Source organism: Staurois parvus, unplaced genomic scaffold (genome assembly GCF_062004578.1).
Source record: "Staurois parvus isolate SC_StPar_1 unplaced genomic scaffold, SC_StPar_1.0 ptg000320l, whole genome shotgun sequence".
In the NCBI taxonomy this organism is placed as follows: Eukaryota; Metazoa; Chordata; class Amphibia; order Anura; family Ranidae; genus Staurois; species Staurois parvus.
Genome location: NW_028318116.1, coordinates 659,381 through 672,730, shown reverse-complemented (window position 1 = coordinate 672,730; position 13,350 = coordinate 659,381). Strand labels below are relative to the sequence as shown.

At 38.4% G+C, this 13,350-nt stretch overlaps 1 protein-coding gene across 1 annotated transcript in view; it reads right to left on the bottom strand.

Moving 5' to 3' along the window:
- Nucleotides 1-381, bottom strand: part of LOC149457454 (membrane-spanning 4-domains subfamily A member 8-like) — a 46,912-nt gene extending 46,531 nt beyond the window's left edge. Inside the window, exon 1 of the mRNA XM_089683671.1 lies at nt 335-381. The gene's annotated coding sequence lies outside the window, so the exon portion shown is untranslated. The remainder of the gene's footprint in view (nt 1-334) is intronic.
- Between the last annotated feature and the right edge of the window lie 12,969 nt (nt 382-13,350).

Sequence of the window (13,350 nt, the reverse complement as noted above, 5' to 3'; positions counted from 1 at the left end):
CATCTTCCATCACCTTCACTCTAAATCAGGGTTCTTCAACCAGGGTTCTATGGAACCCTAGGGTTCCTCCAGAGGTTGCTAGGGGTTCCTTGAGTGATGCGCAGTCTCTGCTTCTCAGTTAAGTTCCCACTGACACCATTGAGCTTTTTAAATACGTGCAAGGGGGTAATTCTTCCCAATGACCACAAGTGTAAGGAGCATTCTTCCCACTGACCATCACTAATGTACAACGAGTTGTAGATACAGTAATTTTTAGCAGGGATTCTTTGAGCCTGAAAAGTTATTTCAAGGTTTCCTATGCATTGAAAAACATAAAAATAAACACTTTTCTTACCAGATAATGTGCGTTATGTTCAGTTGTGTCACCTCTGCAGACTACAGTCAATTTATCAAAGGTCAGTACATTTGTTTTAATTACTTTGCAGCCATAAAATGAAAAAAAAAAAGTTGCAGAGTGTCTGGTGATATGCAAATATGCCATTAATGATCTCATTGTGACCAAAGTTTGAGCACAATTTGCTTTGTCTGTTTGCTTACAGCTTAGTTGCAGATCTTCTATGGAAACATGGTAGTGTGCTAGTTTTAGAACTGGCAAATATTGGGGAGATTCAAAACAGTGCTAAATAAATACAGTATATAAGCAGGCAGTATGGAGAGGATTGATAGTACAACAGCAGGCAATATATATATATTTATTTTTTTACTAAAGCTGGAGAAGAAAAATCAGGCTCACTCCGGCATAGAAACCAATCAGCTTCTAACTTCAGCTTGTTCAGTGAGGCTTTGGCAATAAAACCTGGAAGCTGATTGGTTTCTATGCAAAAGTGAGTCTGATTTTTCACTCTCCAACTTTAGTAAATAAACCCCACTATGTGCAGGGGAAAGAAACAGAGTAACCAGTGCACTAAATTAACTGTTTTACCACCACAGTATAGCAGAAATACTGCTACAGGGCGGCAGCTGTGCGCAAAATCACGTATATATACACGTGATTTTGCATTTCCGGGTAGGCGGCCACGGCTGTCAATCACCCGGCCGGTAATTACTCGCCAGCGCACCCGGTGATTTCCAACGGGGAGGAGAACTGTTTTGTTTACTAACAGTTCTCCTCCCTGCCAGCTTGGGCACACTGCTGTGGATGGCACAGCACAGCCATCCAGAGCAGTGTGATTACAGTGAAGCACTCCCAGCACACAGTTAACCCTTTGATCGCCCCACATGTTAACCCCTTCCTGCCCAGTGCCATTAGTACACTGTCAGTGCTTTTTTTAGCACTGATAACTGTATTGGTGTAACTGGGGATGTCAGTGACACCAAATCAGTTCTCCCCAGTGTCAGAATGTCCACCACAGTCCCGCTATAAGTCACTAATCGCCGCCATTACTATTAAAAATGAAAAACAAAAAATCCTAGTATATATAACGCCATTTGTAAACGCTATAACTTTCACGTAAACCAATTAATTTATATGTATTGGGATATTTTTTAGCACAGACATGGAGCAGAATACATTTTGGCATAAATTTGACAAAATGTAATTGTTTTTAATTTTACTGGACATGTTTAATAGCAAAAAGTCAAAAATATTGTTTTCTTCTCAAAATTGTCACTTTTTTATAGTGCAAAAAATAAAAAATGCAGAGGCGATCAAATACCACCGAAAGAAAGCTCAATTTGTGGGAATAAAGGACTTAATTTAATTTGGGTGCAGTACTGAATGACTGTGCAATTGTCAGTTAAAGTAACGCAGCACCGTAATGAAAAAAATGGCCTGGTTAGGAAGGGGGGTAAATCCTTAGGAGGGCAAGTGGTTATTAAAATGTATCCATATTTATTTGTAAACCCAATATTCACACTTACACGTAGGCAGGGGGGAGTGCAGCTCCAAGATAGAAGGGCAATTACACTCCAGGAAGCATGGACCGCTGATCAGTGAACCAAGCAACCAAACAGCCAGGCAGTATGAAGTTGGACCCACCAAAAAGCAACATATACCAGGGGCATCTGACAGTCTACTTCAAACACTCCCGATGCCGAAGCCGGGATGTGAGAAGGCATTGTATCTCAGAGGCTCACCACCTTTGTCAAGAAACTTAACAAAGGGGACGGAGTCCGTGAAATGTTACTTTTTTGTATTTACAGCACTACAGAATTTTGTCAATTGGCTGTCTACCAACTAACAAGCAGCAAGCCAGATTCCTTGTTCCATCGTTTAGTGGAGATGGAGAAAAGAACTAAAATATCTTTCACTGGTGCAATCATTGCTGGCTCTGGGAGTGCAATCATTGAGAAGTCAACGCGGTTGATCGCCTGGATTTCCACAGTCAGGACATCATTGTATTTTTCCAATACCACTGATGTGATGGAGCGCAGAGACTTCAACCATGAGATCTCCCTGCCGTTATTCCAGTCTTTGTACCCACCAATCTTTGTGTGCTCCAGCTCTTCCTGTTGTATTCTCCATAATATAAAATATTTTGAATTTGCATCCTCTATAGTGAATTGCTGTAAATCCTTATGGTAAAGAATACTGTAGCAAAGAAACTTGCCTTATCAAATCACCTGTCAGTATAATTCTCCAAAACTAGACTTCTCCTTTTAGTTTTAGAAGTAGGGACTTGCCATGTGTTTTAAGAGTAACAGGCAACACCTTCTAAAGTAAACCATTAGATACAGTATGTCTTTCATGGATTAAACTGTGATTACAGGTCAACAAGGTAGGTAGGTAATGGAAAAAAATTGATAAATGTTTTCATCACTTCAAACTGCCAAAGTTCAATTGACATCTCCCCTTGTTTCACAATAATTTATTTAAATTCGTAGGCAAGCCAAAACTTTTTTCCCCCCTGACTTTTAGACAGAATGTAGAAAAGTTAACATTGCCTGCTCAAATCAGCCAAAATTTGAACTGTGAGTGGCCCTGCTGGCCAACAAGAGTTGGTTTTGACTGCTGAAGGAGTCAGTTCACGTAATCTCTGCCAAAGAGTTCTTTCATCCAATCAGATGTAAGTATTGTACAGGTGTTCATCAGCATCAGCAGAATACAGTAGCCAGCAGTTGATATTCCCCTATCCACATTGCTTAGCATGGATGGAGGACTCAATGGATATCTCTTGTTTAACCCACGAAGCTAAAGAAGAGGAATTCAAAGCGTGTGTGGTCAGCTTTAAAACCTCTGTCTGTTATTGTTGTCCCAATCCGGGAGGCGACCCTCACTTCACCTCCTGGTGACTATTGTCACTAAATCAGAGGGGAAGAGCAAGGCTTTTTTTGTAAGAAAATAGGTGCAAGAACTCAACCATAACCCTCCAAACCTGCACATGCACACCCTCCAAACTGCATCAAACAGTGACTGTAATCAAATGTCATTAACAGTGGGAAGGTATTAAAAGGGCATTAAATATCAGGAGTGCATTAAGTGCAGAGTTCAGGGGTGCAATACGTGCAGAGGTCAGGGGTGCAAGCGAGTTTGAGGGTGCGCTACATACATAGTGCAGAGCTCATGGGTGTGCTGCATACAGAGTGCAGAGTTCAGCCTTCTTCCACAACTGGTTATCTCTGCATTCCCCCATCCACATTTAATTTTCTCCCCTCTTCAGCTCTGACCTCTGCATGCAACACCCTTCCACTGCCCCCATCTCCCTCCCTCCCCACCCCCATTTTAAAAACTACACCCTCTTCCACATGTCCTATTTTTGTTGCTGTATTAATCTGAAGCACCCAGCCAGCTCTAGTAAATCCCCACACAATGTAGGTGTCTCTGCCTCTCTCACTTACAACAGGATCATCCAGTGGTGGTGTCAGTATCCACACTGCACCCTAGGCACCCGTATCTCCCTTATCCCCATCCTGCACTCAGTGGGAGCTGGCCGCTCAGAAGATCAGATCTGTGGGAGTCGTTGAGATACAAGCTATTATTTGTAAACACAGAAGCCGGACTTCTGTGTTTACAAGTAATACTGGTAAGCAGCACTGAGTTCCACCAAGTTCCAGCTAAAAAAAAACCCTGGGGGAGCGGAAATCTAGTTTACAATTGTCAGCAGAATAGGAAAAGCTATGGAAATCCTCCAATGGGGACACATGTTCTGTTGATAACTCAATAGCTGACTCACTTTGGGGAGATTTTATCTCACTTCCTACTGTGCTTCTAGAACTGGGGACACTGACTGTCATAAAACATGACAGCATTTCTAACCCTTTCTTAAAGTTTGTGCTAGAAGTGGAAGAATGAGCTGGTTCATAAACCATTGAAGTTACCTTAAGGCTTCTCTCAAATGGATAATGGATATTGTGTAGGCAGGTGCAACCTAGCCTCTATACTGTAGATGGCACAGATGGAGCGGAGTCTTAAAAGAGATGTATGGCCAAACCTGCTTAGGCTATATGTCTGCTATGGATCACAGGTTTGCAGTTCGTTCTGCACTCATGTGACCCATTTTCAGCCTGCTCTCACTCAGCTGGTCCAGGTTCTGGAAAGACTTCGACCATATGCTCAGGATCTGCCCATATGCCCAACCAGCAGCTGGTTCAGCTTCTCAGCACACCATTGACAACCTGAGCTAGCTGCTCCCGTCCCCCCCACAGCCCAGCTCTCCAGTGAGCACTAAAAGGGCAGAGTAGAGAGAGGTTACTGACAGTTAATGTTCTCTGCTCAGTGAGACTGAGCAATTAGTGGTCTTTGATCACTCAGTGCTCAGTCTTAGAGGCAGCTGTGGAACAGATCCAGCATCGAACCAATGTTGCATCCACCTAGGTGAGTATAAATGTATGTTTTTTGGTAACCCATACTTCTCTTTTAATAGGAAGACTGTTCCTTTGAAGACTTTGTAGTTATCACAGATGTTGCAGTTGTCTGACCAGATGCTGCAACTTCTGGAGACCTCTGGCAGCCATCTTGGTGGGGAACTCTATAAATGAGGGTATCTGGGACATTCAGACATGCCTGGAGCAAGTGGATAGGTGAGGGAGAGAGAACTTGTTTTGTTAGGGAGAATTACATTAGTGCAGGGAGTCGTTCTTGAGCATGTATGGTCAGTGCTGGGACACTTCTTGTACTTCAAAGATATTACAGTACCCGGACCAGATATTCAGATACCCTTGTTAACTTTATTATAATATACAAGATGTTATAGAATGTCCTGGACTGTGCTTGTGTGGTCTCTCCCAGGTTTGGTACCCTCACCCCTGGCCTTATATACAAGTGTTAATGGCCACTCTGAAAAGTATGGCGATGTAATTGTAGATTGCTTTCAGGAGGTGATACTGCTGCCTTTTCAATTAATTTTTTCACCTTGTGTTTTTAATTTTTTTTACCTGAAGAGGGCTTTTTCATGGGAATTTCGAGCCACAAATGAAAATGCTTGGCTTGCAATTGTGACACAGTCCCATGGACTGACAAAGTTGACGCAGCATATGTAAGAACCCCTCCAGCTGCCAAGGTAAGCTTTAGAATGTGGTTGGGGGCCAGTACCACCCATGTGAATTAGGCCTTAGCCAGTGGGTGATCTGTCTCAATTGCATTCAGCCATAATTAAACATTAAGGCCCCATTTACATTTTGCATTACATTAACGTGCATTTCGTTTTTAAAAAGCATTTCGTTAGGGCTGCTCATTGAAATGAAATGGCTTTTAACTTAACATTACAAAAATTTTACATGACCTATTTTTTTTGTAATGCAACACATTATGTGCATTGCCCTAGTGCATTTCGGTGCCACCCAAAATAAAAAGTTACACGTTTTGTGCATTATTGCACTCATTACTCCAACATACAGAGATGTAACAGGGCCCTAAAGCGTCAAAACTTTTTTGGAACTGGACAGGATAGGAAAGAGTAAAAACCTCTGTCAGTTTATTTCTTGCTATCGGTGTCCCATAGGGGATAAGTATTTCCTTTTAATTCATGTTCTTAGAACACAACAAGAAATGAGAGAAAATTTCTCCAAAGTAATAGGAATTACCCTTTTAAAAACAGTTGGCAATGGAAATGGTGTTCCCATTAGATTTACTTCTAGTGACAACTGTAAAATTTCAGATTTCCCATCAATTTCTTTCTTAGGCTTTGTTTACATGTATGGCTGTCATTGCGGCAATCCACGGTGGTTCATTTTTTATCAATGGCTTTGAGATATTTGCTGCATTCACAAAGCTAGTGTTTTCCATTAAAATCCCCCCGCACTGCATGCATTACATATTGTTGCAGTGTGGCCTCTTTCACTTGAATGAGTTTTGTTTGAAGGTGGATGTGCCTGCTGAACAGGACATGTGATTATAATTTTGCCATGTCGTGACTGTGTCAGTGTTTACTAACATATCTTCAAAAAACAAGGATAGGCAGGATTCAATGAAAAATCTCTGTGAATTTATTGGTACAGAACAATAGCACACTCACTGTTTAGCACTGGGCTCCAGCTGGTGAGATAGCACTCACATCGGTAACATGGACCAGCGTTATCTGCTGCCTTCTGCTCTAATAACTTGATCGTGTTTCAGGTGTAGAGGGTGGCAATGAGTTTCAAGGGAGTTTCCTCTTTATCAAACGTGCCCTGCGTTGTAACCAAGAACTTAAACACTAAGGCAAAAAAGGAAGGAGGCCTGTGACACACCTACAAACGGATTTGACAGCTCAATTTGACAGTGCTGCACCAAAAGCTGAAGGCAGTCATCTGGGGCACCACGATCTGAAGATTGTAATAACTAAAACAATAAATTATATGTGAATCACTACCTCTACCCTAATTTCGATAGGATGTCATATACTCAAAGTTCTTTCCACGGCAAATGTGGGCATAAATTAAATGGAAAAATTATGCAGAAATGAATTAAATATAACAATAAGGAATGAAGACTTAAATACACCGTTATCTGGCATCTAATTAAAATTACGTAATAAATGTGCTGTATAATACAATTTCTCTTGCATAAAACTGTAAATAACTTCATATGAACACATAAATTGTGCTTGTAAAATATTAATCATGAAATGTTGCACAACAATAATAAGATGATTTTTAATCCTTGTTCTTTATTGTTATATATAATATGTTGTTATATTTATTTATGCATAATTTTTCAAGTTGGTTGATTTATCTTTTTTTTTTAACCTTTATTTGCCTTTTCTGTAGGAGCCATATGTATAGTTGAACTAGATGTTCATGCGTCTTTTTTTCAACCGGACTAATTATGTAACCGGACATACAGCACATGCTATATGTAAATATTATCATATGATTCTTTTTATACTACTTTTATAATATGAGGTTCTGGGGGCAAATGAGGACTAAATTAGGCTCTATACCACGGGTATTGAATTAAAATTCATGGAGGTCCAGTTACTAACATTTTCTTGTAGCTGTGGTCCGAATTTCATGTTTGATTCTTAATGGCACCTTGAAACATCGGCAAATTCTGCACATGCAGCGCAATTTAGAAAAAATTGTTAGGGACGTCTTTTTTTTTGCGTTTCTGCATGCAAGACAGCCCATTGAAATGAATAGGCTGCCTACACGCAGAACATAGGTAACAATGATGTAAACCTAGCCTCAGAACCTTCAAGTCACAATCCTGTTATAACAGTGTTCTCAGACCCCTCCCTCCGAGAACATCACAACCCCCCTGTAGCTGGCCAGCTAAGACCAGTCCTAGGTTGCTAATATGGTTCACATATATGTGTATACCAAACCTGCCAATAACCTCAGTACAGTGTATATGTGCATATGTTAAAGCCAAAAGCAGAATCATTGCTGTGATTTATGTCTTTGAATGTTATATGACATTTATATATTCATTGTGTTAGCAGAAGCAGAAAAGGAAAATATGCTGTTAAGAGTTAGTATAGAGCTGAGCCAATCACAGACAGCCTCACACTGTACAGAGCCTTAACCAATCCCAACCAGTTTCACATTTATGCCTGTGTAAAACTCCCTGCTAGATTGTTCTAGAGACACATGCTCACCAGACAGAAGAGGAAACAGACAAAGTTCCAGTCAGAGAAGCTTTATGGAAACAGAGAAGGCCAAATAGGTATTTAATGCACTTGTGTGTTCCTCTATTGTTTAACAGTGCAGGTAGATCTGTGTGTAAAATCTGTTGTATGTGTTTACTTGTAGTTCCACCGAATTTAACGAATTTATCAATCTACCGAAATAATCTAACGAGATAAGTAATCGAATCTATCGAACCTATCGAATCTACCGAGATAAGTAATTGAATTAACCCACTGTAATGCGAAACAGAACAAAATAAGTTATCGATATAATCCACCGAATTAAACCACTGTAATATTAAAGAAATAAGTCACTGTAAGATAAACAAAACAAGCCATTGTAAGCAGTTTATATGAAGAACATTGAAGTTATTAAAGAAGTTAACTAAAGTATTCGGTGTGCTCTTTAAACCTATTGCATCCATAGAGCGGCATTGGAGGAATTACAGAGTGAAGTCAGTCTAATCAAACAAAGAAACAGCAATTGCATAATTGTTCTAATGCCACAGCGCACAAGGCACCAAAGGGTGCTGCGCCTGCCATCCCCCCCCCCCCCGCTTTACATCACAGTTCCATCCCTGTACATGAAGATCACCCCTTGGCAAAAGTCAAAATTAAGGCATCAGTGGTGGGGGGGAATAGGTGGGTAAGGGATGGAGAGAGGGAAGGAGGTCATGGTAAAAAGGGAGGGGGGGAGGGGAAAAAATGGCAAACCTAAGAGGAATAAAAATTTGGGTTTATCAAATGAGCCATTAAGGCCCCCTAACCCAGTCCATGACCGGGCAAAATGGGGACATCTAAAAAGGCCCGTATAACAACAGTCAAGTATTCTGCACAAAAAAAGGGGAGTCATTGGCTACACTGCAGATCTCAAGAACGAGATTAGAAGAGCATTGATCTTGAAGATCCTCATGTGGTTGGTGCAGACTTCCTGGAGGCAGGTCATTTGGATTGAGACCACAGAGGTGAGATTGGTTGAGGTGATGAGGCAGAAGTCACTCTTGTAGGGGAATTCCAAAAGATCAAACCCAGGCGCAACAACACTTCCTTCCTGTCCTGGAAATTAGTGAATGAATGCATCTTTCCCTTGTACGTAAAACAGAAGCAAAATGGAAATGACCAACGATACTTTATGATTCAGCAGATGTGCAAGCAATGGTTTCAGTGATGGCCTTTTTTGGATGGTGTTAGAAGCTTTCCTTAACCTAATATCTAATATCTTCTTATTAACAGTACTAACATAAGTATGAATGAGTTGGATCTTAATAGAATAATTGAGTTATTATATTTATATTTGTTCTAGATTGGGAAAAGCAAGTAATTAGACTTCATAGTCTGTGAATATACATATGAACATATATCTTGGGTTTTCTTTACATTCAAGCCACACATGTGGTAGCAATTGGTCTAGCCATCCTCCCCCATCTATGTAAGAGATAAAGTTACACTCAGACTTTGAGAGAAGTAGATTGGAGGTTTTGTTTTAATACCTCCTGTTGGTGTCAATTATCTTAGTGGGACTACAAGAGAATACCAACCCACTTTTAGGAGATGGTGGGGGCTGGATTGCTCTTTCAAGAGCAGAACAAAGGTTTGAGTTTCACTCACTCTTTATATAGAAGCCTTGAGACACACACACACTCACACACATATACATATATACAATCTTATCAAGAACTTAACTATATTTTTTGGACATTATTTAAACATTCTGTATGCCAATATTTTATTTCTAATTTTATGCCACGTTATTATTAAATCATCTTTTTGAGTTTATGCAAGAAGTGGAAGGACTTTCTATCTGAACATTTCTCATCAATACAAGTTAATAAAATATCGAGACAATACAATATTTTACAGTGGCGAGCCTCCAGTTCGATTCGTTTCCGACAATTGCTTATTTTTGACTTTTTTCTCTTTCACCTTGATGAGAGGGAAGATGTTTGCAAACTCAGCAAAATATGAAATCAAGCTTTCAGGAGAAGTAAAAGTCTGCCACAGATGAATCGTCGGCATAATCGAGAACCTAAAAGCAGAATTGGTGAGAATTTTGCGCAATTGCATGAAACGCTGTTCCTTGGTGATGTCATTTCCCGCCAAGAGAGAAAAAACACGTTATGTAAAGAAAGACCTCCTTAATTGGTAAGTAATGGATTTTATTGATGAATTATCTAGAGAGAGTAAGTTAGAATTCAAGAATCTGTCTACATTTGTTAAAGATGATGAACTTTGGCGGTACATGTATAATGAATGCTTACAGGCTAATATTAAGATAGAAAAATCTAAGTTTGCCTTTAAGAAACTGAGCAAACAAGTTAGAAATGTAATGAAGTTAGTTAAAGTTTTTAACGCCATGATTTTTGATGTTCCTAAGACTGCTGCATGTGTAATGAAGCAAGATCAGAGCAGTGTATGTGCTAATTGCCAGATTTTGACTGAGCAAATTGATGATCTGCAAAGTGCAATTCAAACAAAAGACATTCAGCTTTTTGAACTACAGAATGATGTAAAAAGAATTTGTGTGAATACTAAGGCAGAGAAACAAAAATCTTTTGTACCAGAGATCCAGTCTATAGAAGGAGACCCTATAGATCAGGAAGAAATGTTTAAGAGAAAATTAAGGGATAAAGCTGCAGAACTTAATCTTAAAATCCTTGATCCAGCATCTTTTATTATTGCTACTGGAAAAAATGATTTAGATCACGCAGCCAAAGTTATAAATACAGTTAGAATGCAACTTAAATTAAACAATCAGAAGAAGGAAAGTTTAATTGTTCAAAATGGAGAACAGAGAGAGACCATGTGCTTAGCCACACCCAATTATGATGATGAACATGTCACAGGCAGGACGAGAGTCTCAGAGCAGACAGGAAATACTATTTGTTTCTATTGTAAACGATTTGGTCATTTGAAAAGAGATTGTATTCATTATAAATTAGATTTACAAAGAAAAGCTTTGGAATTAGAAGACCAAAATATAATTTCTGAACAATCTGCTCCTCCATGTTCCAACAATAGTCTGTCTGAGTTGCCTTATGCCTCAGAAGTTAAAAAGATCAGTTCACTGAGAGTTAACAACAGCTTAAACAATATGGTAAACAGTGCTGTTGTCATTAATAGGAGTGGTTTATTGCCATTGCCGAAATTTAAATCAGGATCAAATCGAGATTCTTCTTCTTTACCGTTGGAATATGTTGCTCCACATTTATTGGATGAAAGTGGAAGGCCCAAATCAACATCAATTGATTCTTCCATGTACTGTAATGTTGGAAGTATTTGTACAGCAACTGCTGACATGTCTTCAGATCATAAATGGCCACATACAGGAACCAATCTTGAATTGAAACAATTGGTTAGATCACATAAAGATCTTTGGAATCAAAGCAAAAATGATGTAGGTTTGTTTACAAATTTTGAACTTGACATTGAAGGTAGAGACCCTAAGCCTCAACCTCAATACAAATTGCCATTAGAATCAATTAATCCAATTTCTTCCATTATAGATGAGTTTTTACAGCAAGGAATTTTAAAGAAAGTACAATCAGTGGTGAATAATTGTATTTGGCCTATCAAAGCTGATAATTCATATTCTTTATCAGTTGATTTCAGGACATTGAACAAATGCATCACAAATAACAAATCTATTGTTCCTGATTGTAACATAATGTCACATCTGGATGCCAAGGCCAAAATATTCTCTGTACTTGAAATTGCCAATAGCCATTTGTCAGTACCCTTAGCTAAGAGTTGTCAATATAAACTTGCCTTTAGCTTCAACAAAGAAACGTATACATTCACAAGATTAGCCCCAGGCTTGGATATAAGTGATGGAATTGTTCATGAGTATTTGGGAAAAATATTATCTAAATTCTCTAGGCCAGAATGTATTGTCCAGCATGTAGACAAGCTTCTCTTGTCTACACAAAATATAACTGAGCATGTCACTCTTTTGTCTGAAATATTTACGTTGTTACAAACAGCAGGATTGAAATTGAATACAGAGAAAGTTCAGTTGATGAAAGGACAGGTGGAATTCCTTTATATGCAAATTAGTCATGGACAGAGACAGTTGTTGCAAGAAAAAGTTAGAACTATTTCTGCTTATCCAATTCCAACAAATCGCAAGGCTTTGCATCAGTTTTTGAGTGAAGTAAATCATTGTAAAGATTTTATACCCAATTTTGCAGAGAAGTCTAGATCATTATTTGATCGTTTGAGACAAAAAGATGGAGTGTTTGACCAATGGGATCAAACTGAGAAAGAAGCTTTTGAACTATTGAAATGAGATTTGCAGAATGCTACTACATTAAATACTGTTGAGTTTTGTAGTAAAATTCCTTTTGTTTTAGAAACCAATGTTTCCAATAATGCAATCTCAGCAACTTTGTCACAATTAAAAGAAGGTAATCAGAAAATAATAGGTTTCTTCTCAAGAACTTTGACAAATATGGAGAAAAATTTGATGCACATATGAAAAAATTGTTAAGTGTTTTCTTTGCAGTCAAGGTAACTGAAAACATTGTGAGATTCAGTAATATCATATTACAGACACCTGATTCATCACTGAAACTCCTAGAGGAAAATGGTTCAACAGAAAATTATCCTATATGGTACAAAACACTATCATCCAAACACATACAGATAGAAGTAACAAAAAGACATTTTCAGGAAAACATACCAACACATGTTTGTACAGCTGTAAGTGAGAAGTTTGTACCTCATGTTTTCAACATAGGAACTGAGAAAAGTTTGATACATTTTCCAAGAAGGAAATTTATTCTGGAAGAAGCTTTGCAACAAGAATTTCATTCATCATAGTTTTTGTTGTTCTTTTTATGTTCAATAAAGTTATTTTAACTTTACAGAGCACTAGAAGAAGACAAGACATCTCAAGGCATCTCATAGAGGAAGAACTTATAAAACAATTGACTTTTGACTACTGATGAAATAATTCATTCATCAGATATATAGTTTTTTTTGTGTGTACATTATATTTTGACATGATATGTGTACCATATCAAGATGAGATCAGTTTTCACATGAACATTTGCAATCGCACACTATGTATTTTCAGAAGTGAAAGGGTTAAACTTTTGTTACAACAGAGTCACTCTACTTAGTTAGAACATCTGTTGTTAATTAAGCTAGGGATAAGTTTTTCTAAGGTACATATAGAAAAACTTAGGCAAGCTTTACATTGTTATATGTATGTTTTAAAAAAAAAAAAAAAATCATTTGATATACATGTATGGTATACTTGAAGTTAGAGAACATATGTTATGGTTAAATGTTAATAAGGTAATTTGAAAGATGTAGTGGATTATAGAACTATGTGCTACACACATTTTGGAGGGAAAATATGAAA